Raw genomic sequence first — 27533 nt, 5'->3', positions numbered from 1 at the left:
CTCGTGCATAATAATCTCCATATAGGCCGCAGCATCCACAAGGCGCCCATACTCCCAGGTCATGGACCCCAAAACTCTAGTCTTGAGCCCATGCCTCAACTTTTTCTCAAACTCAAGACAATGGCGTTCCTCAGACGGCACTAGCTCAGGTGCAAACCTGGATAAACTGGTAAATGCGGCCTCAAACTCGGCCACTGGCATACTCAGCTGCTTGAGCTAACAAAACTGATGTCTCAACTTCTCCCTGACAGCGGGAGACAGAAACTTCTCCTGAAAGGTATCCACAAAGGCCTCCCAAGTGCCCCCAATACGGCCCCGAACAAACTTCCACCACTGACCCGCGTCTCCCTTCAGTTGGAAGGATGCCAAGGTCACCTTCAAAGCCCCGTCTTCGATGCCTAGCATCTCAAACATCTTTATCATCTGCTCATGTCACTTATCATCCTTAAGTGGCTCTTTCGGATCACCCACAAACTCGTCCGGGTTAGACCGGAAGAACTCCCTCTTCAGAAAAGAAGCCCCTGCCTCAGTCACATTGGCCTGAACTTGATTCTCAGCTTTGAGAATGTCCACGGATTCCCTCAATGCTCCTGTCATCTCGCGGACTAAAGCACCCATGGCCTGTTGACCTATTGGCACGTCCACATTGGCCTGACCAACACCCTTATGCTGCGTCGAAATCTCATCCAGTATAGGCACCTCCTGCCTACCATGCCTACCACGCCTACCTCCACATCTTCGTCCTGACATCCTAATAAAGGTAACAAAAGCATTAGCACATTCACAAATGTGCCGAAACTGTAACACTCGCGTTCTAATGCATGGACAATAGTAATTTACTCCATGTAAGCACATAATCACATAAGCACTTACGAATTTCATTTCCAGATAATGACAGTCCCATGGCGTTGCTAGAGTTCTGGTTAGAAATAGCATTGATCAAGTGCTTTTCCAACAAGACTCCCAGAAACCCAAAGATCCAATCAACATCCTAAAAACTACATTCCATACCCATATAGTCACGTAAGCATGTTATCAGACAAGTACATAACATTACATCTAAGTCTCTAACAAGCGAGACAAACCCATTGTGGCACTAACCACTTCCCACGTACCCAAAGTATTCAAACCCGGTAAGCTCTGATACCAAGTTGTAACGCCCTCAAAATAATACATATAAACCCACATTCTTGACATGCATAGACATAAGAGAATAAAGCATATTTCTATTCATCAGAGTATTCATTACAAAAGTATTACATGTTGACAATAAAAGTAAATGCCCTATGGGCTTACAACTTTTCAAGCCAACACTTGGTTACCAAAAAGAGTGTACTAACTCATACACATTAAGCCCTCAGCTTGAATTTACATGTAATACTAAAATAACAAAACAACTAAAAGAGTCTTCAACTCCCAAAACCTTCCAAGCTATGTCCTTGGAGGTGGCATGTCACCTGAACCTGAAAATGATGTCCCATATAGAGTGAGCCAATTCCCAGTAGAGATATACAAAACCAAGTATGAGAATTAACTAAAACATTAGCATTTGATAAATGGCTAACACTTATAAAACCACTTGTAACTCAATTCAGTTCCATGACAAAAAGTCCATGTTTCATTTCACTTTCCTTGACTTATCAAGTTTTCAAGTTATAATTATGGCTTAGAACCTGGCCAAACAATTCAATGAGACTATAACACATATTGAAACACTTCCATACTTCACAATTCACATGAGAATATAACTCATATTAAAACACTTCCATATTTCAAGTGATACACAGATTTGCTGTATCAGTGGAGTCCATCCCCTATCTCCTCCTAAATGGGTTTGAGAGTCCATCCCCTATCTCCTCTCAAACCAAGGAGTACATCCCCTATCTCCTCCTAAACAATATGCACATACAATGTATTAAAACACTTGTCATATGCAATAATCAATCAATACACATATTTGCTGTATTAATCCACCGATCATATTCAAAGACATCACACGTTTGATTAGTTTCAATTTTTCCTAATCAACATACAGTGTCTACAACAATCAAGACTATCCTCCACCGATAGCCCAAAGCAGTTATTTCTAAACAGATAATAAATGCATCAAACAGATATAATCTCAACATTTCATAGGTGAGTGATAAATTAATCCAACTACACCGTTCAATCCTATAATTTCTCAATTTCATGGATCTCGACTCAATTTTGCATTTCCCCAAATTAATTATACAAATTAATTTATTACAACAATTAGGGCATTTTCCCCCTATTTCAAATGTTGATCCTAAGACCAAATTTCACCAATTAAACTCCCAAATTCAAATTCGCAAGGCCTTATATACACATAGAGCTTTAAAACACGAAACCCCTCTTTTATAAATTACAAACCAAACCCTAACTTTTCCAAAATTACCCAACAACACCATCTAACCAAAATGACTAAGATTTATGTCAAAACTTATAGAATGGAGTAGGTTATCCCTACCTCAAATGAAGAGACCAAAAGGAGAAAAATGTGAAAACCCGAAGTGCTCCAAACACCAACTTTCTCAGATTGAAATGAAACCCACACCAAGCTCCACACTTTTTACAAAGGGGCTAGGGTAGAAGACCACTAGAACTAGGTGGATTTTTAGAGAGAAAGTATGTAGAGAGAGAAAGAGCAACCGTTCTAGGGTTTTTAGAAAAAGAGATGAAGAAAAAATGATGAAGAAGAAGCTGCTGTGATCTGATATATTCGAAGCTCGCTCGAGCGAAGGAGTGGTCGCTCGAGCGACTAGACACAAAGAAACCTCACTCGAGCATAGAAAGCCTCGCTCGAGCCAACAATTCGAAGCTTCAGGTCTGCAACCCAGAGGCACGCTCGAGCGAAGAAAAGCTCGCTCGAGTGAATAAACCCAAAACATAGTCCTTGCTCGCTCGAGCGAAGGAAAGCTCGCTTGAGCGAAGGAAAGCTCGCTCGAGCGAAGAAATGCAACTCTTAGGTCCAAAACTGGAAGCAGACGTAGGCTCGAGCGCAAGACTTCTCGCTCGAGCCACCAGACACAACACCCCACTCTCGCTCGAGTGAAGTAACCCTGGCTCGAGCAAAGGAACTAAAACAAATAGCTCGCTCGAGAGACAAAAGCCTTGCTCGAGCGAAGAACCAAAATTCTAGGCAGCAACACTTGGTTTAAACTCACCACCAACCTGTAACAAACCTGTCCAACGTATCCCAGAACTCATATTCAAAGATTGAAAGGACAGAAACAAGATATAACAACCACCAACACCACGGAGCCTAATTCCAGAATACTATAATCAATGGAGGAAAAACCGGGATCGCTATAAGATTCAACTCCAGGAATTATTAGATAAGGGTTTTATCCACCCTAGTACTTCACCTTGGAGTGCATCGGCTCTCTTTGCTAAAAAGAAAGATGGAGCGTTGCGACTTTGTATTGATTACAGAAAGCTGAATCGGGTTACTGTTAAGAATAAGTACCCAGTGCCTCGTATAGATGACTTGTTTGATCAGTTGAAAAGGTCTCGTTGTTTCTTTAAAATAAACCTGAGATCGGGTTATCATCTGTTGAGGGTAAGGAAGGAGGATATCCTGAAGACGGCATTTCGTACGCAGTATGGCCATTACGAATTCCTTGTAATGCCTTTTAGGCCAACCAATGCACCAGCTGTGTTCATGGATTTGATGAGCCGAATCTTCTGAGAATTCTTAGACCGTTTTGTGGTCGTCTTTGTGGATGACATTTTGATTACTCATCTTCTAAGGAAGAGCACAAGGAACACTTATGGGTAGTGCCTGAATTGCTTAGAGCCAATAAGTTGTATGCTAAGTTTGGGAAGTCCAAATTCTGGCTAAGAGAGGTTAAATTCTTAGGCCATGTGGTATCTGGGGAAGGGGTGACTGTAGATTCATCCAAGATAGAGGCAGTGCAAGATTAGGCACAGCCTAAGAATGTTTTTGAGATTCGTAGTTTCTTCAGGTTAGCCGAGTATTACCGTCAGTTTGTGAAGGACTTCTCTAGACTAGCCTCACCTTTAACTAGGCTGATGAGGAAATGAGTTAAATTTGTGTGGGATGAGACTTATGAGAAGTCATTCCAGGAACCTAAAGTTAGACTTACCATTGCTCCAATCTTGATTATTCCGGAGAGGGGTTTGGGTTATTCAGTTTATTGTGATGCTTCACGGGAAGGTTTGGGCTTTGTATTGATGCAAGAGAGAAAAGTAGTAGCCTATGGCTCGCGACAGTTGAAAACACATGAGAGAAATTACCCTACTCACGACTTAGAGTTAACGGCGGTGATCTTCGCCACAAAGATTTGGAGGCATTATTTATATGGTGAGAAATTCGAGGTATTTTATGATCACGAGAGTCTGAAGTATCTATTTACTCAAAAAGACTTGAATTTGAGGCAGAGGAGGTGAATGGAGTTCATAGAGGATTATGATTTTGAGTTGCATTATCATCAGGGAAAGGCCAATGTTGTGGCTGATGCCTTGAGTAGGAAATCTGTTAGCAGTATGGCTTGTATCGCCATTCGAGAATGGGAAATGTTGGGTGCTCTTAGGGAGTTTGACCTACACCTGAGTGAGTCAATTGAATCTGCGACTTTATTTTCAGTAGTCATACAACCTACACTTGTGAACCAAGTGTTAGAAGCGCAGAAAGGTGACCTTGAGGTAGAAACCCTCTGAGAGAAGATTTCCAGTGGGAAGGTAGAAAAGGGTTTGAATGTGTACCCCGACCAGAGTGTGAGGTACCGTTGCCGTTTGTTTGTGCCGGAGTCTTGCCGATAGGAGGTACTCTGAGAGTTTCACCATTCACGCCTCGCGGTGCATCCAAGAGGCACAAAGATGTATCACGACCTGAGTTGCCAGGTTTGGTGGAGAGGTATGAAGAATGATGTAGCTATGTTTGTGTCGAAAGGCCTTACTTGTCAGCAAGTGAAGGCCGAGCACCAGAGGCCAGCGGGTTTATTGCAACCCTTGCCTATAGCTGAGTGGAAATGGGAACATGTCACGACGGATTTTGTTGTGGGTCTTTCGAGGACTCAACGGGGTAGTGATGCCATTTGGGTGGTAGTTGACCGGTTAACCAAATCTACGCACTTCATACCTATGCGCACGAGTGATTCGGTAGATTACCTTGCCGACTTGTAAATTAGGGACATAGTGAGATTGCATGGGGTCCCCGTAACGATTGTTTCGGTCAGAGATTCGCGTTTCATGGCTCAGTTGTGACAGAGCTTGCAGAGTGCCTTGGGTACTAGATTGACTTTTAGTACAGCGTACCACCCTCAGACTAATGGACAGTCTGAGTGTACCATCCAGATCCTTGAGGATATGTGTAGACGCGCCCGTGGGCCTCATGCTACAGTCCGGACTCGATTTGTGTCACGGTTCTTAATCTGAACCAAAGAGTCCAAATCTGGCAAATCGTTTTGAGAAAACAGATTTTTGAAAGAAGTGCCAAACATGGACTGCTTTGCCAGATACAGAGTCGCCACCTAAATATTTTATTTTGGGGGGAATTTAGGAAACCCTGACTCAGTGCCAAAGGCCACGTGTCCGTCATCACCAAAGTTGCCTCGGCTCGGGAACTTGGGTACGATCAGGGAAGGTCAGCTATGAGCACCCCCTTTCGCCTGATCCGAAGATCGGCCTCTACTAACCATGATATCCAATTTTGAAAACTTTATGTGTTCTTAAATCGGTTATTAGCCTAGAATTACTATGTTATGTGCACAGCAAACAAATATAGACCAAATCGCCTAAATTGGAACAAAACATTTCATGCTTGTTTTGAAAATGGTTTGCTACTCGCAAGTAGGCTAAAATGCAGGTTTTGCCACCCTCGAGTGGGCTTTTAAAAAAGATGGTTTTGCCACTATCTAGTAGGCTTAAAACTCACAGTTTTAATGCGTTATCCCAATTTAGGTAATTTAGCCTCCATCCACAGGCATTCAAGCAGTTATATCACATAAGCAGCTAGCCTCATGGTAATTATGCTGTTATGGCAACAATCACACGTATGCGGTATGCTAAAGCATAAATGCTTACCGAGTGCTCCGAGCCAAAACAAAAACTAGTTAATAATCATATGCATGACCCTAGTTCATGTTAAGATGGCTAACGTAACACATGCAAGATGCAATTAAGATAGGCTCGGCTAATCTACAATGACATGTGAAATGCTACAACTAACACGTATTCAATTTGGAATTGAAATACAAATGCAGTTAGAATGATGCGCCGAGCCCGGTGCATGCAAGGCAAATGTATAGATGCACGCATGCATAGCATAAGGTATGCTAAATTAAACATGTCCTAATACTAACCATCAAAGCAGGTAAGTAAAAGGGAGAAAGAAGTGGGGATTGGAAGACATGCACACACGCACCCACACTTATTACAAGTTTGCCCTCGCTCGGAGGGACCAAAAGAATAATACAGTCCGAATAATAAATCGACTATCCTAGCTAATTAATTATTACAGACCCTTAATTAATTAACAAAATAAATGCAGCAAGAAGGTGGCCGCAGCCCTGCCTTGGGATGCGTGAGTGATGCATGCTCGAACCCGTCTCACCCGGAAAGTCCGTACCATACCACTGCCACCTCGGTTTACACTGCCCTGCTTCTCTGAACAGTGCCAAAGTACTGGGACAGGCTTGTTGCATACTGCAGAGTGCCACCGGCTGGGGGAAATGCCCACCGGCAGTGCATAATTTCCATCGGCAGAAGATGTAATTATCGGCCAGCCACCAATTGCCGGTCGGCACTAAATGATGCCGGTCGGCAGAAACTTCCTGCAGAAGACAGTTTTTGACAGCAACAAGAACAGACAGTGTATGGCATGGAATTTCAAGCAAGTGTATGCATGGCCACTCTCCCAATCATGTAATGGACTCAAGGGAGTATGCCCCTCGACCCTCGGGCCATCAATTACGTATGATGGCCTAAGAGGCCAAGTTTTGCAATTCAATGTAAAAATGCAATGCACACAAAACATACAAGAGACCCAACCTCAATCATGGTTGGTCAAGAGGCGAGGCAATGCACAACAATGCACATGCGACCTAAGCATGCAAGCAAACATACAAACATGCAATATAACTACATGGCACACACAATGCTAACAACATAACATGCACAACGCATTGAAACATGGCATACACAATGCAAGATGGACTTACACCAATGTGAATGGACCTCAGCCGCACCCACATCAGTGGCCATGAGATGAAAATGAGACACTCGAAATGCGTGCAGATATGCACGAAAACCGAGGACCGAACCTAAGGCACGAATGCCACTCTACCAAAGCATGGCAAGACATGGAATATGATATGCAAACATGCAAAAAAATCAGTAGCAAAATGAGGGGCAAAACAGCCCCGAAACAAGGCGAAATGACACCCGATGCATGGAATTTCTCCCGAAGTGCAAAACTGGGTACATGAAATGGCTTACAGCTACACAAAGCATGCATAATTGGTACATGGAATGAAAAGAAAGAAGAAAGGAAGCCCCAAAATAAGCATTTTTATAGTTCAAAGCATGGTCAAACAGCAAACACAAATAGGGAAAAACTAGCATGCAAAAATGGCCCTAAGTGTGAGATAATGAAGCAACTCACAGCTTCTGACCCCAAACAGGTTAGGGCCCTTCAACAACATTGAAGAGGGGCCCTAAATATGACATTTTAAAGCACTTTAAAAACCCCAAAAACAAACATAGGTATGGCTAAGCTCTTATGCAAGAATTGGACCGAAAGATGGACAAAGAAGTAAGTGGTAGATACAAAGCCCAAACAGAAAAAGACTCTTCTACAACACTGAAGAGGGGCCAAAAATATGACTACTTACAGTTTATGGAAGCCCCAAAAACAGTATATAAATACACTCAAAATGTCATGCAAGATGAGGCTCAAAAGAGGCTATAACACAAAGTATACAAAATATTCAACAAACAGCCAAAGACCCTTAATTAAACATGACAAGGGGGGCAAAATATGGCTGTTTTTAGTTCGGACCAAAGTCCAAAAACAGCAAAATCAGGGGATGCCAAGGCATGCAAAAATGGGACCAAAAAGAGAATATAAAGGCAAGTATAACATGGAGGTCCCAAACAGTATTGAGCCCTTCTTCAATGTTTAAGAGGGGCTCAAAATAAGCCTATTTTCAGTTTATATCAGGCTCTAAAACAGATCATACACAGGCCAAAAAATACATGCAAGATTATGGCATTTAAGAAGGACAATGAAGCAAGTGCAAGAGGGGGGGCTCAAACAGTGTTGAGCCCTTAATGAAACATGAACAATGGCTCAAAATGAGCTTAACTTCAGTTAGGGTCGGAGCCCAAAACAGCAAGAAAATATGGCTAAGAAATGATACAAGAAAAAGCTCAAAAGAGAGGGAATGCTACTCACCCTTGAAGACCAAACTTTGATGGCTTCTTGGCTTGAGTTTGTGGCTCCTTAGGCTTTGAAGAACAGCCTCCAGCTGCTGGAAATGGAAGTGGTGGTGTGGTGCTATAGGGTGTAGTGCAAATGGAGCAAGGATTTTAGGGTTTGGAGGCTTGGATAGATATATGGAGGATTGTATCTATTGCTCCAGCTGGTTTTTTCTCTAACCTAGTATAAGGAAGAGGAGAGCTTCCTTTATAGAGACAAGAGACTAAAGCTTCTCTTAGAAGCTTCAAACGAAGAGCAAGGATCCTCCATACACGTGTATGGAGGATCCAGTCTGTGCCCTCCAGCTGGCACAGCTGGCATCCACTCAATCTGTAGAATGCTCCGGAAGGTCGTCGGCCAGCAAAAACGGTCGGTCAACAAAATAAATGGCCGGTCGGCACAATATATTGCCGACCTGCAATTTATACTGGCCGGTCGGATAAATAGAGTGCCTATGGGTGGCCGATGATGTCCAAAAAGTGCCGGTGGATGTCCATATTGAAGCTCCGGAAGTTAGCTTTCCAATGGCGCAAACCTTGCATTAAAATTCCTCCTGTGGAAAAAGTTATGCCCATTTTGGTGAAGCCGCGCAGATTCGATCCAACCGGGATGATGCCCAACTTCAGCTGATCATATCTCCCCCACCCGGACTTGGCTTTAAGAGATTCTTGAGTGCAAAATGAAGCCCCGAAAGTAAGCTTTCCAACGGTGGTGGCCCCATAGCTAAACTCCAAGTGTACAGACAGATAAGCCCGATTCAGCGAGGGCTGCTCGACTCGCTTCTACCCGGATTCATGCCGAACTTCTCCCAAACAAGTTTTCTCATCTCCTTTCCTCTCTTCTTCAACTCCAAACCCCTAAACAAAGTGTTTTGAAAGATTTTTTAAAGATTTCATCTCTCTTTCATTAATTTCCACTTTGTCCTTGCTCGGTTTATCGAAAAGCGCATCTTTTGGCAAAATGTGAGCCTCGGAACATTGTAGAAACTTTATTTCAAAAATGTTTTGAAAGAGAGGGTTTTAAGGTCTAAAAATCATCCAAAATAACTTTGGTCCAAAATGGGGTGTGAAGTTGAGATTTGGCTCTCTCCTTGCTAAAGAAACTGAACTTTTGCCCTGCACACCTTTCTCCACCAAGTAAACCATCAGTAACACCCAAGTCTTAAAGGCGGTCAAAAATGGGGTGTCTACAATATGCTTCAAAGTTGTGTCCTTGAGTTCAAGGGTTTGTGGAAGAGATATCTGCTCTTAGTGGAGTTCGCCTATAATAACAGTTTCCAATCAAGTATTGGTATGGCACTATTTGAGGCCTTGTATGGTCGACCTTGTAGATCCCCTGTGTATTGGGCTGAGGTGGGTGATGCACCTTTATTGGGCCCAGAGTTGGTTGGGGAAATGACTGAGAAGGTAGCTCTTATTCGTAAGAGGTTGGTTACGGCCCAGAGTCGCCAAAAGAGTTATGCCGACCGTAAAAGGAGACCTTTGTCTTTTGAGGTGGGTGATCATGTGTTCTTGAAAATATCACCTAGGCAGGGTCTGATGAGGTTTGCGAAGAGTGGGAAGTTGTCCCCTCGGTTTATAGGACCTTTTGAAATCCTTGAGCGGATTGGAGAGGTTGCCTATCGTTTGGCACTGCCGCCACAATTTTTCGGAGTGCGTGACGTGTTTAAAATTAGTATGCTTCGGAAGTATGAGCCGGATCCATCACATGTATTGGAGTGGACCGACTTGGAGGTGGATGAGGATGCCTCGTATGAGGAGAGACCAGTGAGAGTATTGGATAGGCGGGACCAAGTCTTGCGAGGCAAGACAATTCCCTTGGTCAAGGTTTTGTGGAAACATCACGGAGTTAAAGAAGCGACTTGGGAACGTGAATTGGAAGTCCGAGAGAAATATTCGGACTTGTTTGCTAATGTATAACCCTGTATTGGGATCTTAATTGTTGTTAATGAAAGGTATAAACATTGTATATGTTATGGGCATCTTGGAAACATGAGTTTATTGTAAACATTGCATACGTTTGGGAATGTGGAATATCGCATGTATTGTATCACTTTGGGAGCATTGTATATTCCATGTACACTTCTTAAAAACTTGAATTTTGATTAAACATTATGAATGTGTTGGAAATTGTGAATTTCGTTTTAATATGGGGCTTGTGTATCAAGTCGGTGAGAATGGATAACCGGATGATGGGTCATGGTATTGGATTTGTAAGAATAGCATGGTTAGGAATGACCTAATGTTGATTTTGAACCTAATTTGTAATTTTAGGGACGAAATTCTTTAAGGGGGAGAGGTTATAGCGATCTCGAATTTTTACCCGCCTTTTATGGTGTTCCAGACTCGAGTCTTGTGTTTTAATGTTATTATTTATGCCTTTTCCCCCTCTTACTCTTGAAATTTGAGTTTTGGAATGTCTTGGGCGTGTTTAAAACTAGTTGGTTGCTAGTTGGTCCAGAATCTTGTTGCCCAGAATTTTGGTCTTCCGCTCGAGTGGACCTTCTTGCGATCGAGCGGGTTTTGCAAACATTAAGTGCTTTGCACGTCTGCAAAAAATGCGGGAGAAGTGTTTTTCACGCTCGAGCGGCGTTTCTTACGCTCGAGCGGGACTACACACGAGCGGCCTTTCTTGCGCTTGAGCGGCTGTCTGAAGTCTATAAAAAATACTGGAAGTGTGTATTCTACGCTCGAGTGGGTAATGCCTTGTTGTTGTGTCTTGGAGCTCAAGCGGCATTTCTTGCACTCAAGCGGGACAAATTTATGTGTCTGACGCTCAAGCGTCAAAATCTCCGCTTGAGCGAACTATGCGTATATCAGATCGTGAAAGTGACTTTTTATATCACTTTTTCTGTTCTCTCTCTCTCTCTCTAAAACTCTCCCAAAACCTAGATTTGGACATTCTCTCTCTAAAACTCTCCCAAAACCTAGATTTGGACATTCTCTCTCTAAAACTCTCATTCTCTCTACATTTTGACCTAGATCTATTGATTTCTCCACCCTACTTCCTCTGATAAAAAGTTGGAACATCCTAAGATCTACATTTTGATCCGAGTACAGTCAAGTTTGGGCATCTTTGTGATCTCTTCACTTCTTCTTTGAGCTTCTACACTTGAGGTAGGGAGTGTCTATACTTTAATATGGTTTTTAACTTAGTTATTTGTCTAATGTGTAACAATGGTGGGTTTGGGAGTATTTTAAAACACCAGCCTAGGGTTGGGATAAAATGTGAAAGAGGGGTTTTTGGCAAAAATGAAACAAATGATTATGGGGTTTGAAAATGAAGCCTTGTTGTATCAAAATAGTTGGTTATTTGGGAAGCAAGAGGGCTTCTTGTTTTGTTTCACATTTTGTTTAGCCTAGGGCTTTAATTGTAAGGGTTAGTCCCACTTTTGTTGTAACCAAGTTAAGACTTGGAAAGGTGTAAGCCCGAAGGGCATTTATTTATGTTAAACTCCCTTCTAATATTAACATCGTGTAATGAGAGAACTGTTTACTCTGATGTATGTTGCCTTCTTTATATATGCTTATGGGTTATATTCATGGTTATATTTTGAGGGCGTTGCAAGTTAGGCGTCCTAAATTAAAGTTAGAACAACTTAACAAGATAGTAATATCCACATAAGCATGAGCATCATCCATTGAAGAAGATAAGGAACATAACCATAACAGATGCAATATCATACCAAGACATGATCATATACAAATAAGCATTACTTATGATGACAAGAGCTTAGAATACCAATGCAAAACTAAATTTTCAAATTCAGTACCATTTAAAGATTAAAATCAAAAGGACCATTTCAAATTTTTCCCGAGCCTGGCCTTCCAATGGTTCGTTGAGAATGTTATCTAGTTTTCAGAAAATATTTTGGAAATAGAATAGCTTTTCTAGATTTTTAGTTATTTAAGAAACACTCCAGCGATGTCCAGATTCATTGATCGTTACGAAAATCGGATTTTTTTTTCAAACCTCTCACTCTTTTTCAATGAAACCAATTTTCCTTGAAATATAACTCTTTAAGGAAGTTGTTTTACATAAAACAGAGGTCCAGAAGATTTTTCTACATTTTTCTAGAATTCTTGAAAGTTTGTTGTAAAAACTGGTTTTTCATGCATAGTGCTCAAATTAAGAAGATAGATGAGAAAAGAGGCCAACTAAGGAAAAAATTTCACTTCTTTTGTAATGAAACATACTAAATAATGTATCTATAACTCATATGTTTAGAGTGATGGCGTGCCTTTGGAAATAATGTGAGATATGCGATGAAAAAGGTAGTTTTACATCTATTAAGAGGAAATATAAGTAGAAGAAGGATCAATGCTCAACTCATCAACTCTAAACATATGAACACCATTACAACACATCTGAAAATATGATTTTAAACTCCTAATAACATCTATTTGAAAAAGAAAATAGAATGAGAGATGGCGATGTGGCTTACTTGTTGCTAGTTGAAAAATTTTCACAAAGGTTCTTCTCTTTTTCTCTCCTCTACCACAAAGCGCTCTCTCTCTCTCTCTCTCTCTCTCTCTCTCTCTCATCCAAAGTGTAGGTGTGAACGTGTGTGTTTTGTGCTCAAAAATGTAGAGAGAATTGGTGTATTTATAGAAAGGAAAGAATGGTGAAAAGTCCAAAATGCCCTTAGTTCCAATTCAATTGAATAGGCTTGGATCTAGTTAGGATGAAATGGAATGTATGATGATTAGAGCCTTAATTACATCTTTAAACATGATCTAGTTGAGGTCTTGATTAATCAAAGTTGAATTGGTTACAAGTACAATATATATATATATATATATATATCAATATATATTCAAATTAGGTCAATTTTTCTTCCTTAAATCAAGCAATTTGTCTCCAAAATGACATCACATATATCTATGCATTGCATGGACAGCCATGTGCAAGCAATTTTTGGGAATTTATTTTTATTTTTTGTATACAATTTGAAGATATTTTGTATACAAAATTATTTATTTAAGAAAAGTATAAGTATATATATATATATATATATATATGTATATGAAATGGTACTAGTTTGGGGTCAACACGTGATTCGAGAAAAATATGAAGGCCAAAATCTTAATTTATAAATTTGAACATTTAATTAAGTGTAGTGTCTAATTTATTTAGAATCTGAAAATTTAATTCAATTAAAGTTTCTTTGTTTTGTATTAAAGGGTGAATTATACTGTGAATTGGAAACCTGGGATTTCTTATATGGAAAATATACTTAGAAAATTAATTTAATTATTATTAAGGTTTTAGAAATGGTTCCTAAGTTCCAGGTTCAATCAGGATTTTTGAGTTTTAGGTTGGCGCGCATGTTCGATTCTATAACTAAAATTGAAGACAAATAAAGATTTGAGGGTCTTTATTGAAATAATTCAAAAATCAAGGACTTAATAGGTTTTGCAAAGGTTAGGAGCCTCACAACCTACCCCTCTTAAATAAATTTTGTCCTCGAAATTTCAACCATTATTCATGTCTTGAAATGTTGTAGGTAATTGGTCTGCTTTGCATCCTTGCAGTCCTGGGCAAATTCTGCCAACGTATATTAATCAACCAGATCATTTTCTTCTCTTAAGTTCTTCTCCTTTTTGTACAAAGCCACCATTGGTCTCCTTCTAAAATAGTGTTTTGAATTGAATTTATCCCCAGTTAATGACGTAAGGAGATGCGTTAATCTTCTGTGTTAATTTAAAATTCTGAAATGTTCATTGCTACTTCAATGTTAGGGCTTGTATTGTCAAATTCCCGATTTGGTGATCTATCCTCTTGTTAAAAATTGATCATTTGGTAATTTGTTGATGCCATTGCGTTTGTCGATTTGTTGAATCATGTAAACCAATTTATCCCCCCTTAAAAGCATTCCATTAGATAGGTGAGTCATCTCCTTCTATTGGTAACTATCAATAATTGCCAAGGTACGAGTAACGAATCTATTTCTAAGATGAGGCCAGAGTCGGGTATCTTCATACCTCAGAATTTGCACAAATAATTCCTGTGACCTACACATATTGCAGATATGAATGAATGCGACGAACAAAATGTGTACCCAAGAGTTCTAAGACTGGATTAAATAAAGGAAATTAACACCATCTATGTTCAGGTTACAAAAAGTCACTCCAAAAGAGTTCTAATTGCTTAGTTACATTCTTCTAGGTTAACCAAGGCTTGTACTACAGTTCCTCAGGTCCATATGTGTTGTATTTCTCGCTCTCAGGGTACTGCTTAGTGAGGTCTTCGTCTTCTTCTCCTTGTAGTGTAAATATTCTGTTGATTGGCCTCTGATTATTATTAAGCCCAGGCCTCTTGTTGCCTCCTTCCCTCTGGTATTGTTGACTGGCTGGTCCTAGATTGTTCTTCTATAGCTTCTGCATGTCAATCCTTTGCACATTTGCTTTCATACATTCTCCTTGATTTCCTGACTGGGCGAGTTGGGGACGCTCATTCTTCTTGTGCCCTAGTTGCTGGCAATAGTAACACTGGATCAGCCAAGCTGATCTTGCCTAGAAACTTTTCTTCTGGTACTATTGTTGCGGTTGTTGTTGTAGTTACGGTGTGTAAACGTCCTCGAACGTCCCGGGGGAAATCCCGTTTTGTTCATTGGGCTCACTACAGTTCGGACTCAAATGTCATGGTTCTTAATCTAATCTCGCAAAGTGCAATACAAGATTGATAAATCACCAAAGAGTCCAAATCTGGCAAATCGTTTTGAAAAACTAATTTTTAGAAAAAAGTGCCAAACATGGACTGCTTTGCCAGATACAGAGTCGCCACCTAAATATTTTGTTTTGGGGGAATTTAGGAAACCCTGACTCGTGCCTAAGGCCACGTGTCCGTCATCACCAAAGTTGCCTCGGCTCGGGAACTTGGATACGATTGGGGAAGGTCATTTCATGAGCACCCCCGCGCTCCCGATCGAAGATCAGCCACTACTAAGCATGATATCGAGTTTTTGAAAAGACATGTGCTCTTATTCCGATTTATTAGCATAGAATTACTATGTGATGCGCACAGCATACAAGTATAGACTAGATTGCTTAAGTTGGAACAAAGCATCGCATATCTGTTTGTTTTGAAAATGGATTGAAGTTTGCTACTTGCAAGTAGGCTAAAACACGAGTTTCGACGAATTATTCCAACTCAAGCAACCCAACCTTCACCCACAGGCATTCAAGTAGTTATATCACATAAGCACATAGCCTCATGGTAAGCATGTTATCATGGCAGTCACTCACACGCATGCAAAGATGCTAAAGCATAAATACTTACCGGGTACTCCGAGCCAAAGAAAGAAGCTAATTAGAAAACATGCATGAATCCTAACTATGCTGCGATGCCTAATGTAACACATGCAAGAATGCAACTAAGTTAGGCTCGACTATTCTAAGATGGCATATGAGATGCTACAGGTAACATGTATTCAACTTGGAATTGAAATACGATGCAGTTAGTATGATGCGCCGAGCCCGGTGCATGCAAAACAGATGAATGGATGCAAACATACAAGCATAGGGATGCTAATTGAAATGTGCCCTAAAACTAACCATCATAAGCTGGTAAATAAAAGGGAGAAAGACGTACGGTTGGAAGACATGCATCACACACACGCACACTTATTACAAAGTTCGCCCTCTCACGGAGGGTCCGAATAAATAATACACAGCCGAATGAATAACGAATTACAGCTAATTATTACACAACCCTAATTAATTAACAAATTAACTAAAATAAATAAGCTAGCATGCAAAACATATGAAATGGACTACCTCAGCTTGGTCTTGAATGATAAGGAATGCATGCATGCTCGAGTCGCCTTGCCGGAAAATCCATCGCGATGCCCCAATTTGCCTCTGTTTGTAACTTGTCCCAAAACACTGTATAAAGCTCCAGAAGGCTGCTGACCGGTTTTTGTTGCTAGTTTCCGGTTTGCTGCAACAGAGAGTGAGAAAGGGGCATGGCAAAGTATTTTCAACATATGTGTGCATGACCACTCTCCCCATCATTACACAAGCTCCAGGGAGTGTAGTCTTCGATCCTCGTGCCACCAATCATGCATCTCAATGCATGATGGCCGAGGAGTCGGATTGCACGACTCGATGTAAAATGAATGCACATATAAACACAACAAGGCCTAAACTCCATCATGGGTAACCCGAAGTGTCGGCGACCGAGAATCGAGGCACGTTTCGTCACTTGGAGTACAAAACGTCCCTCATTTCCCGTGTTTGGACTAAACCCTATTCCAAACACAATGCAATATACATGGCATACACAATACGACTAGCATGCAACCCTAAACGCAATGCAATCTAATCATGCTAACATGCAAGGGATGATATGCAAACATGCAACTAGCATACACAATGCTATGAATTAAGAATGGCATACTCAATGCACATGAACTATATGGCATACGCAATGCACACGAAGACATGAACAAGGCATACACAATGCGATGATCAAGCATGCGACAATATGGATATGGCATACATAATGCAAGATGGACTTAAACTAAAATGAATGGGCCTCAGCCACACTCAAATCAGTCACCAAACATGATGAATTTAGGCAACAAAACACATGCAAACATGCACAAATACAAGGGACCAAACCTAAGGCACCAAACGCAACTCTATCAAAGCATGGCAAGGGATGAAATATGGCATACAAACACACATTTTTCAGCTCTAAAATGACATGCAAGATGGTCCCGGATCATGCAAACACGTCACACAATGCATGCTAGATGGCCCGAATACCGAAACTAGTGAAGCGCATTGCACTAGAGGTACATAAAGCAATGCACAAATGGAAAAACCAACCCCAAACAGACCCTAGATAGGTCCAAGACAGTGGGAAAATGGTCTAAAATGATGGCTCAAAATGCATAGAAATGAAGCTCATGCAATGGTCCAAAAACGAGGCATACAAGCACGACTCTCAAACGCATTTAAAGAGTGGAAAACATGAGAATATGGCATACATATAAGCTCTGAAATATGATGCACAATGGCCCCAAAACATGTCAAGGGCCCAAACAACGCATGTTAGTGGACCCGATATGCAAAGCTAGTAAGCTTGATTGAACCATGACCATATACAACAATGTGTGCATGACCCAAAAAACTTCAAACAGAGCTAAGGCAGCCCAAAATATGAGTAAAATTAGCTTGAACCATGGCCAAAATATGCTAGAATGGAGGGCAAAGACAACATGCATTATAAGCTAGTGAACCATGAGTTACACTACAACCATATGAAGCACATGAGAGGCTACCAAACCAACCAAAAACAGAATCATGGCATGCCAAATAAAGCCCAAAAACCCACTGAAACATGGTCTAAGCATGCAAGAATGATAGGCTCCTTTGATAGGCTATGAAGAGGGTTGTTCTACACATGCAAGATGGACACCCAAAATGGAAAAATGGGCTCTAGACAGAGCCTATGCAGGTCCTGAAACCCACCAAAAAAAGGCCTGAAATATGGCTTGGAAGCATGCAAATAAGGGGCCCTTTGTTAGGCCAAAAATGCTAGAAAACAAGACAAGGGGTGAGAGGGTCACCCCTCTCTAATTTTGGTGCTCAAAATAGCATGCTAGCCACTAAAAATCCACTGGATTTTAGTGGCTAAGAGACCAAACAAAGGTCAATGCAAAGGCCCTAAGGCATGGCTCAAAATAACATGAAATGAAGCATGCAAAGGGGTAGATGACCCCCAACAGAAAAATGGTCTCAAAAAAACATGTTAAGGACCTCAAATTAAGACTTTTTTCAGTTTATGACAAAGCTCAAAAATTCTTGCAAGTATAGCTAAAAGATGAAGTAAAAAAAGGCTTAAAAGAAGGAAATATGTGTCACCCTTGTAGCAAGAACTCCAGCAGCTTCTGGAAAAAAAAAAGTAACTCCTTAGCCTTTGAAAACCAGCTCCAAGGTGCTTAGAGTGATGGTAGAGGTGTTAGGATAGGAGGTGGTGTGCAATAGGCCAAGAACAAGGGACCTTTGGAACTAAAATAGAGAGATATAGAGAGGAGAGTGTATGTATGCCTCAAAACAATTTCTGAACCCTCTACAAGGAAGGGAAGAGGGTCCAAAGCTTCTCCAAGAAGCTAAAATACAAGCTTGAAGATCCTCCATACACGTGTATGGAGTATCCAGTCTGTGCCTCCCAGCTGGCACAGCTGGAACCAACTCACTGAGACAAGACTGGGGAGGTAGGCCGACCAGTTCAAGTGGTCGGCCGACCACCTTCCCTAGTCATCCAACCAAGGTCAAAAGGTTCAAGTGGTCGGCCAGCTCCTAGGGTGGTCTCCAGATGAAATGCAAGCAAGTGGTGGGGTGGGAGACCAGCAATTTGGCTCAAAAGTGAGGGAGACCAGTTACTTGACAAGAAAATCGGCTGGCGGGGGAAAAGTGGTCTCCAAGGAGAAAAGGTGGTCTCCCACCCTTGTACCACCTTTCAAACAATGAAAATAGGATCCATGCCAAAAATGAACCTAGACGGATGCAAAACGAGGGTTCGGGGGCAAAAACACACAGTCGGGTACCCCCGAAAACTGACTGTTAAGCATCGAAAGTGATGTGTGACCACAAAGGTGGTCTCCCGGGCCACAGTGTCCCTCTAGAGAGAGGAAACAAGGTGTGTGCCAAAAATCGGAGCAAACGGAGAAAGTTAAGCGGTCCCGAACCGAGGCGCACGGCCGACGTCTCCGAAAACCAGAAACTAGTCTCCAAACAAGAACAGTGGTCTAGGACCACGAAAAGTAGCCTATGGCCACTGAGAGATGGTCTACAAGACCTCTCCCTCCCTTTGGGAAGAGAACACAGAACTTGGTTCTCAAACCGAGGCAAAGCACAAAAGAGTCCCAAAGTCCGGAGGCAAGGCTCTCAGCCGAGACTCCGTAACCTCAGAACGAGCGCAACATGCGCAATCACCGAGCTCTCAATCGATGACGTCTGAGTCTTAAGGTCGGTCAAAAATGGGGTGTCTACACGGTGCCTTAGAGTACGATTTTTGTACTACATGTCTTTGGTTATTCCTTTCTGGTCCTACATGGGATTGACTTTCTTTCTTCAAGCTCCAAATCTATCTGGTGTCTACCATCTCCTGTTTTGCATCTAGTGTTGTGTCCACCACATCCGCAAAAATGGGAAGTCGCAAGGGCAAAACCCTTCCTCTAATTATAGTGTCTAGACCCCACTCAAATTTTCGTGTTTTCTCTTCATCATAGGCTACATATCAATTCACATAACGAGCCAACTCCTCAAACTTCACCATGTATTGGGTCACCGTTATCGTGGCTCGCTCTAGCAATTGAAACTCGTGAATTCTCTCATGTCTAACAGTGTTTGGGAAGTACTTCTGTCACGTCCCAAACCCGTCCCTAAAAGTTTCGGGCATGACTTATTCAGAAACGGACACTTAACCTGATTTACGAAATATATGGGGCCTGAACGAAAGCATTAATAATATAAAATAACATAAAACATCATCCATTGAGCTACCACTACCATGCCAGGACCGCAAACATTGCGTTAGGTAGATAGTATACAGGAAACATACACTCGAGCTTCAGTTACAGCCAGTCACATTCATACAAAAAGTATTAAAGAAGAAGGGGTTATATACATTCAACCATAGGCAGACAATCAAAGCATGAGCCAAAAACCTAGTAAAACTTTACAAATGCACAGGTTTCATCTTAAGTGCCTGGACACACTGAGGTTGACAAGAGAGAGACAAGCCTTAAGGGTTAGGATTGGCCTCCCGGTTGATTCCCTACAGAAATAGACAAAATACAGAGTGAGTAAAACTCAGTGAGTAATAGCACATAAATAATGTAAGGGTTAACTTAAATAACAAAGCATATAACTGTAGAGGCATATGATTAATTACATTCTGTAATCATTTCTAGCACGGCCATGGGCCCAATTTCCTTAACAGAGTGGATTTAAGCCCAGTGATATACAGAACGGCCATCGGCCCAGAAATGGCAGAACGGCCTATCGGCCCAGAGATAACAGAACGGTCTATCGGCCCAGAAATAACAGAATGGCCATCGGCCCAGAAATAACAAAATGGCCATCGGCCCAAAAATAGCAGAACGGCCTATAGGCCCAGAAATAACAGAATGGCCATCGGCCCAGAAATAGCATATGTATGGATTCAAGAGGTGGCTCGTACGGATTCTAGAGGTGACTCGCATTGCAGCACTTAGTTCCGTACAGCACTTTGTTCCATACTAGAAACAATAGGTCTTAAAGACCAAACAATTCATATCATGTCATATCATAACGAAGCAGATAAACAAAATGGAATATATAAACAGAACAAATAAACAGAACAGGATAACCCCAAATTCATAAGAATATCGTCACACTATAGTGTACATAATTCACCTCATGGTTTATTACAAGTTGACATGGTTGTCTTGCAGATAACGGAATATTAATAATAACTATTAACAGAAGGCGGATATGTCACTGTATTAATAGGGACATAACAATTCCCATCATAGTATGGGTCACATATCAATGTTATTGACATTCAATTCTTTCCTCGGATTGAGACATACATAGGTTAATCTGATAATGAGCATAATTACTCAACGGTTACAACGATCACTATCGTATAAAGCAACTCGTATGTCTATCTGATTATTCTTTCCAATGGTCCATTATAGACAGACATCTGTGTCACAAAACATATATTGAACTAAACAGATTGTAGGAGTCCCTGATAGGTCATTCAGGGTATCATGTTTCCATTCAAACATCATGTTCCCGGTAATCGGAGGTTACTTTCACGAAATTTTTCGGTTAACCCATTCCATTGTTTCATAGCTTGTATACGGAATCATAGGTAATATATAGGTTATAGCACACTATCGATAACCGTTAACCGTTGTCATAATGCAGAATAGTTCCAGGGTCACATTGACGTATGCCAAATCTTTCAATGTTCACACTAATTCCCAATCAACATATATGTTAACATAGTTGCCCCCAAAGATCAGAATGTTAATACCGATAATTATTAACGGTACTAGATATACATTTATAGCACTATTACTCACAGTGACAGATTTTGGTAGTAGTGGGACGATATCCTCATCTTGACCTTAACCCAAATCCATGTTTTTCCCCAAATTTCCATGGTCAATCTCCTTCCTCTTCTTCAAGCTTCCATGAGTGGTGAGCTCTCTCCCTCATTTGCCCCTTCTTCTCCCCGTTCTCTCTCTCCTCCAGATATTTTGTTGGCTCCAAAAATGATAAGTTCCAACTCACTTAACATACACACACACACATATATATATATAACGAACACATAAGCTTTTCACAATAGGGAGGCCAAACACGCCCTTACGAATCGCGTAAAATTAAATTTCAATTAAACTTTCTAGATGACTCTAAAAATTATGCTGATCTGAAATATGTCCTCTGTTCCGAGTTCTGAAGCTTCTAAGGCCCTCAATTTACAGTATAAAGTTAATCATCCAAACGCACATTAACGAATCAGACAAATTAGATTTCCAATTAATTTTCCCAAGTAGTTCTAAAAATTCCCATGAACGTACCCAAATACTCAATTTTGATTTCTGGATCCGTAAAGGTCGGTAATTCAATTTTAAAGCCGTGACTCAACAAATAATTTCCTCAATTGAACAGATATCATTAAATTAAAATGCATTAACCCACAAGGACATAAAAGTAATTTCGGATACGGATTTTGGGGTCATTACATTCTCCCCACCTTAAGAAGTTTGGTCCTCCAAACTTGATTTATCCTGCCACAAGTCAAGTGCCGTCTTAGGTTGGCAACAATTCTCAATTATTTAGTCATTCATAGTCATATACAGTCAATTTCAATGGAATTTGCTCCCAGAATCACAAGTAATTCATCTTTACTGGCTAATTGGTAGCCCAAATGATAATAGTACTCAATAGCATCAAAGCATTATCTCATTGTTCACAACCCTCGTACATTTCAATTTATTGATCCCCAAGTCATTCCTTCCAAATAATATAACAACTTAAGGGTATTCAAAAATGGATTCACTTCAAGTATTCGCTTACATGTGACTCATAAGCTATCAAACACAGTTCAAACTCTTTAGGTTCACATACGACCCTAACTATGATAAGTCCTTAAAGGTTGAGGAAACATTCACTACTTAATCAGGTTTAATTAATCAGTCATAACAGTAAGATGCACATCCTCTCTCAACAAGTATTACAAATTAATTTGACCTCTTTTTAATCATCTCAGTATTCCACAATTCAGTTAATTCTTTCTCTTCCTACTGTAGGGTACAAGATCAACTACATGGTTTGTATTCACAATTTATAATTACAGTGGGTTAGCAAACACCCATACAGAAATTATAGACCAGTCATCCGGTCCAGTCAATTAACACAGGCAGAGTGTCCAGTTACTTCGCGTACATTATTCCTACCAAATTCATTCATAGGGTCATAATTTCATTAAGTATACAGTAATCACATCCATTTGGGTTCCATAATAACTAGAAGTTCAATAGTATAACGATAAAGTGATTTAACCAACTAGTATCAGAGTTAGAATTCTTGGCAAAATTAGTTCAACATGATAGCAAATCAATTCGGAACCATGTAGTGCGTATTATACAAATCTGTATGAACATGCAAGAGGAAGTGAATACCCAATATGTACCGCTAACCCCTCATCATTATGGATTATGCCCATAACCATTTGTTTCTGTCAAAATTCACAATGTCATGCAGAATAGTTTACATTATAGCCTTCAAATAGGCAATAAAGGATTAATTTACAATATCCAACATTTGCATACCTATACAGACATATATCAAAAAGATGATTTCTCAATCTTGAGTCATTAGTACACGTAGGTGGGGTTTTCGTTCTTGCGGTAACTTACCAGATCCCAATCATTTAATTTGATCTCAAGGTAGTCAATAACTACCTATCTTTTTTCTTTTTTTTAATGGGTGTCGTATTAGCAGACACGTATTATAGGCGGGGTTCTTCATATTATTCGACTATTCCTTATAAGAAGTCCCAATTACAGAATACAGATTATACGTAAACAAAACATATTACAGGTTACAAATTTCAGATTTCAAATTATAGATTACATAGTACAGAGGTCAGAGTACAGAGTACAGAGTACAGATTCCCGCAATCAAATCCCAATTACACAAACATTACTCATTAGACACCATCAATAATTCCTTATCAGAAGTCGTCGATAATTTCCTTAGTTCACGATATCATATTACTTACATACTGTTTTGAGGTTAATAACCAATTATCCAGCACAGCGTATCTATTTAAACCATAATTAATTGATTCCTTTCACAATTTCAAGAGGGGTCACTATATGCATGACGTCTTCTTACAACCGGTCCTACGTAACACAATTTCAATTATTACGCAAAACATATCTTATCAAAATATTCAAATACAGTAATTTCTCAAAATCACAGATCTAAACATCGTTATGGTAAGAAAGACATAACTATAGCATAAAGTTAGAGTATCACATATAGCATTTCCTTTAAGCTTAGAAATATCCCATACTTAGAGTTTAATCACTTCACTTAAATAGATCCTAAAAAGCCCAATTATATCGTCATCATTTCCCACAGATAACTAACAACCGATAACACACATTTAATCTAATCATTTACATTTAAACTGTCTTACCGGTCAGCTCAAATCCTTACCACGCTTCCGTAGTGCAATATTGTTGATTTAATCCCATCTGCATGTCTTGCATTGTTCACAAATCTATGTAAGATAAGCAGAGGCAATAAAAGAATATACAACAGACATAGATCATAATCATCAGAGTTAGCAAGTAGAATATATACATTTAACGTTGCCATCAATCTTTTCATTTACTTTCAGAATATTATGCACGATGCCTAAGTCTTTCTAGACATCCTAAAGCTCAATGGATTCGTGTGTGAGATAGCAACTCGCGCTCTAATACCACTTGTCACGTCCCAAACCCGCCCCTAAAAGTTTCGGGCATGACTTATTTAGAAACGGACACTTAACCTGATATACGTAATATATAGGGCCTGAACGGAAGCATTAATAATATAAAATAACATAAAACATCATCCATTGAGCTACCACTACCATGCCAGGACCGCAAACATTGCGTTAGGTAGATAGTATATAGGAAACATACACTTGAGCTTCAGTTACAGTCAGTCACATTCATACAAAAAGTATTAAGGAAGAAGGGGTTATATACATTCAACCATAGGCAGACAATCAAAGCATGAGCCAAAAACCTAGTAAAACTTTACAAATGCACAGGTTTTATCTTAAGTGCCTGGACACACTGAGGTTAACAAGAGAGAGACAAGCCTTAAGGGTTAGGATTGGCCTCCCAGTTGATTCCCTACAGAAATAGACAAAATACAGAGTGAGTAAAACTCAGTGAGTAATAGCACATAAATAATGTAAGGGTTAACTTAAATAACAAAGCATATAACTGTAGAGGCATATGATTAATTACATTCTGTAATCATTTCTAGCACGGCCATGGGCCCAATTTCCTTAACAAAGTGGCTTTAAGCCCAGTGATATACAGAACGACCTTAGGCCTAACAGATACAGAATGGCCATCGGCCCAGAAATGACAGAATGGCCTATTGACCCAGAAATAACAGAACGACCTATCGGCCCAGAAATAACAGAATGGTCATCGGCCCAGAAATAGCAGAACGGCCATCGGCCCAGAAATAACAGAATGGCCATCAGCCCAGAAATAGCAGAACGGCCTATCGGCCCAGAAATAACAGAATGGCCATCGGCCCAGAGATAGCAGAACATCCATCGGCCCAAAAATAACAGAACGGCCTATCGGCGCAGAAATAACAGAATGGCCATCGGCCCAGAAATAGCATATGTATGGATTCAAGAGGTGGCTCGTCCGGATTCTAGAGATGACTCGCATTGCAGCACTTTGTTCCGTACAGCACTTTGTTCCATACTAGAAACAATAGGTTTTAAAGACCAAACAATTCATATCATGTCATATCATAACGAAGCGGATAAATAGAATGGAATATATAAACAGAACAAATAAACAGAACAGGATAACCCCAAATTCATAAGAATATCGTCACACTATAGTGTACATAATTCACCTCATGGTTTATTACAAGTTGACATGGTTGTCTTGCAGATAACGGAATATTGATAATAACTATTAACAGAAGGCGGATATGTCACTGTATTAATAGGGACATAACAATTCCTATCATAGTGTGGGTCACATATCAATGTTATTGACATTCAATTCTTTCCTCGGATTGAGACATACATAGGTTAATCTGATAATGAGCATAATTACTCAACGGTTACAACGATCAATATCGTATAAAGCAACTCGTAGGTCTATCTGATTATTCTTTCCAATGGTCCATTATAGACAGACATCTGTGTCACAAAACATATATTGAACTAAACAGATTGTAGGAGTCCCTGATAGGTCATTCATGGTATCATGTTTCCATTCAAACATCATGTTCCCGGTAATCGGAGGTTACTTTCACGAACTTTTTCGGTTAACCCATTCCATTGTTTCATAGCTTGTATACGGAATCATAGGTAATTTATAGGTTATAGCACACTATCGATAACCGTTAACCGTTGTCATAATGCAGAATAGTTCCAGGGTCACATTGACGTATGCCAAATCTTTCAATGTTCACACTAATTCCCAATCAACATATATGTTAACATAGTTGCCCCCAAAGATCAGAATGTTAATACCTATAATTATTAACGGTACTAGATATACATTTATAGCACTATTACTCACAGTGACAGATTCTGGTAGTAGTGGGACGATATCCTCATCTTGACCTTAACCCAAATCCATGTTTTTCCCCAAATTTCCATGGTCAATCTCCTTCCTCTTCTTCAAGCTTCCATGAGTGGTGAGCTCTCTCCCTCCTTTGCCCCCTCTTCTCCCGGTTCTCTCTCTCTCCCAGATACTTTGTTGGCTCCAAAAATGATAAGTTCCAACTCACTTAACACACACACACACACACACACACACATATATATATATAACAAACACATAAGCTTTTCACAACAGGGAGGCCAAACACGCCCTTACGAATCGCGTAAAATTAAATTTCAGTTAAACTTTCTAGATGACTCTAAAAATTATGCTGATCTGAAATATGTCCTCTGTTCCGGGTTCTGAAGCTTCTAAGGCCCTCAATTTACAGTATAAAGTTAATCATCCAAACACACATTAACGAATCAGACAAATTAGATTTCCAATTAACTTTCCCCAGTAGTTCTAAAAATTCCGATGAACATACCCAAATACTCAATTTTGATTTCTGGATCCGTAAAGGTCGGTAATTCAATTTTAAAACTGTGACTCAACAGATAATTTCCTCAATTGAACAGATATCATTAAATTAAAATGCATTAACCCACAAGGACATAAAAGTAATTTCGGATATGGATTTTGGGGTCGTTACAACTTCCTTAGAAACAATTCTTTAAATTGCACCCAAGTCATGGTCGTGATGTCCCTAGATTCCTTGATTAAGGTCCACCAATAGTCTGCCTCACCTTCCAACTGGTAAACGGTCAGAGTGATCTTTTCTGTATGCTCGACTATTACCATTGTCTTCAACGTCTTCTCGATTTGTCAAATCTAGTTTTCAGCGATCTTAGGATCGGGCTCGCCAGTGAAGATCGGCGGTCTCTGTTTGCAAAACTCGAAGAATAGATGCATCCTCTCATTCTGACGTGTTCTCCTCAGTCTTCCTAATTCTTTCAAAATTTGATTTATGATATTCCTGATAAGTTGGTCGTGGGTGCAGGGGTGTGATTATTGACCCCGGGTGTTCCATTCCTGTTAATTTTGACGTCATCATTATGGTTGGTGTCGTCGCTGTTACCAATGTAATTGTTTGCCCACGTATGGTTCACCATTTGCCAACGTACAATCAGGTACACATTAGGATTTTCTAACAAGGTTAGTCAAAGAATTACTAAGGTGAAATGCGTCTAATTC

This window comes from Camellia sinensis, chromosome 12 (assembly GCF_055761805.1).
Source record: "Camellia sinensis isolate YWXY chromosome 12, ASM5576180v1, whole genome shotgun sequence".
Taxonomy (NCBI): Eukaryota; Viridiplantae; Streptophyta; class Magnoliopsida; order Ericales; family Theaceae; genus Camellia; species Camellia sinensis.
This window is presented reverse-complemented; position numbering follows the sequence as displayed.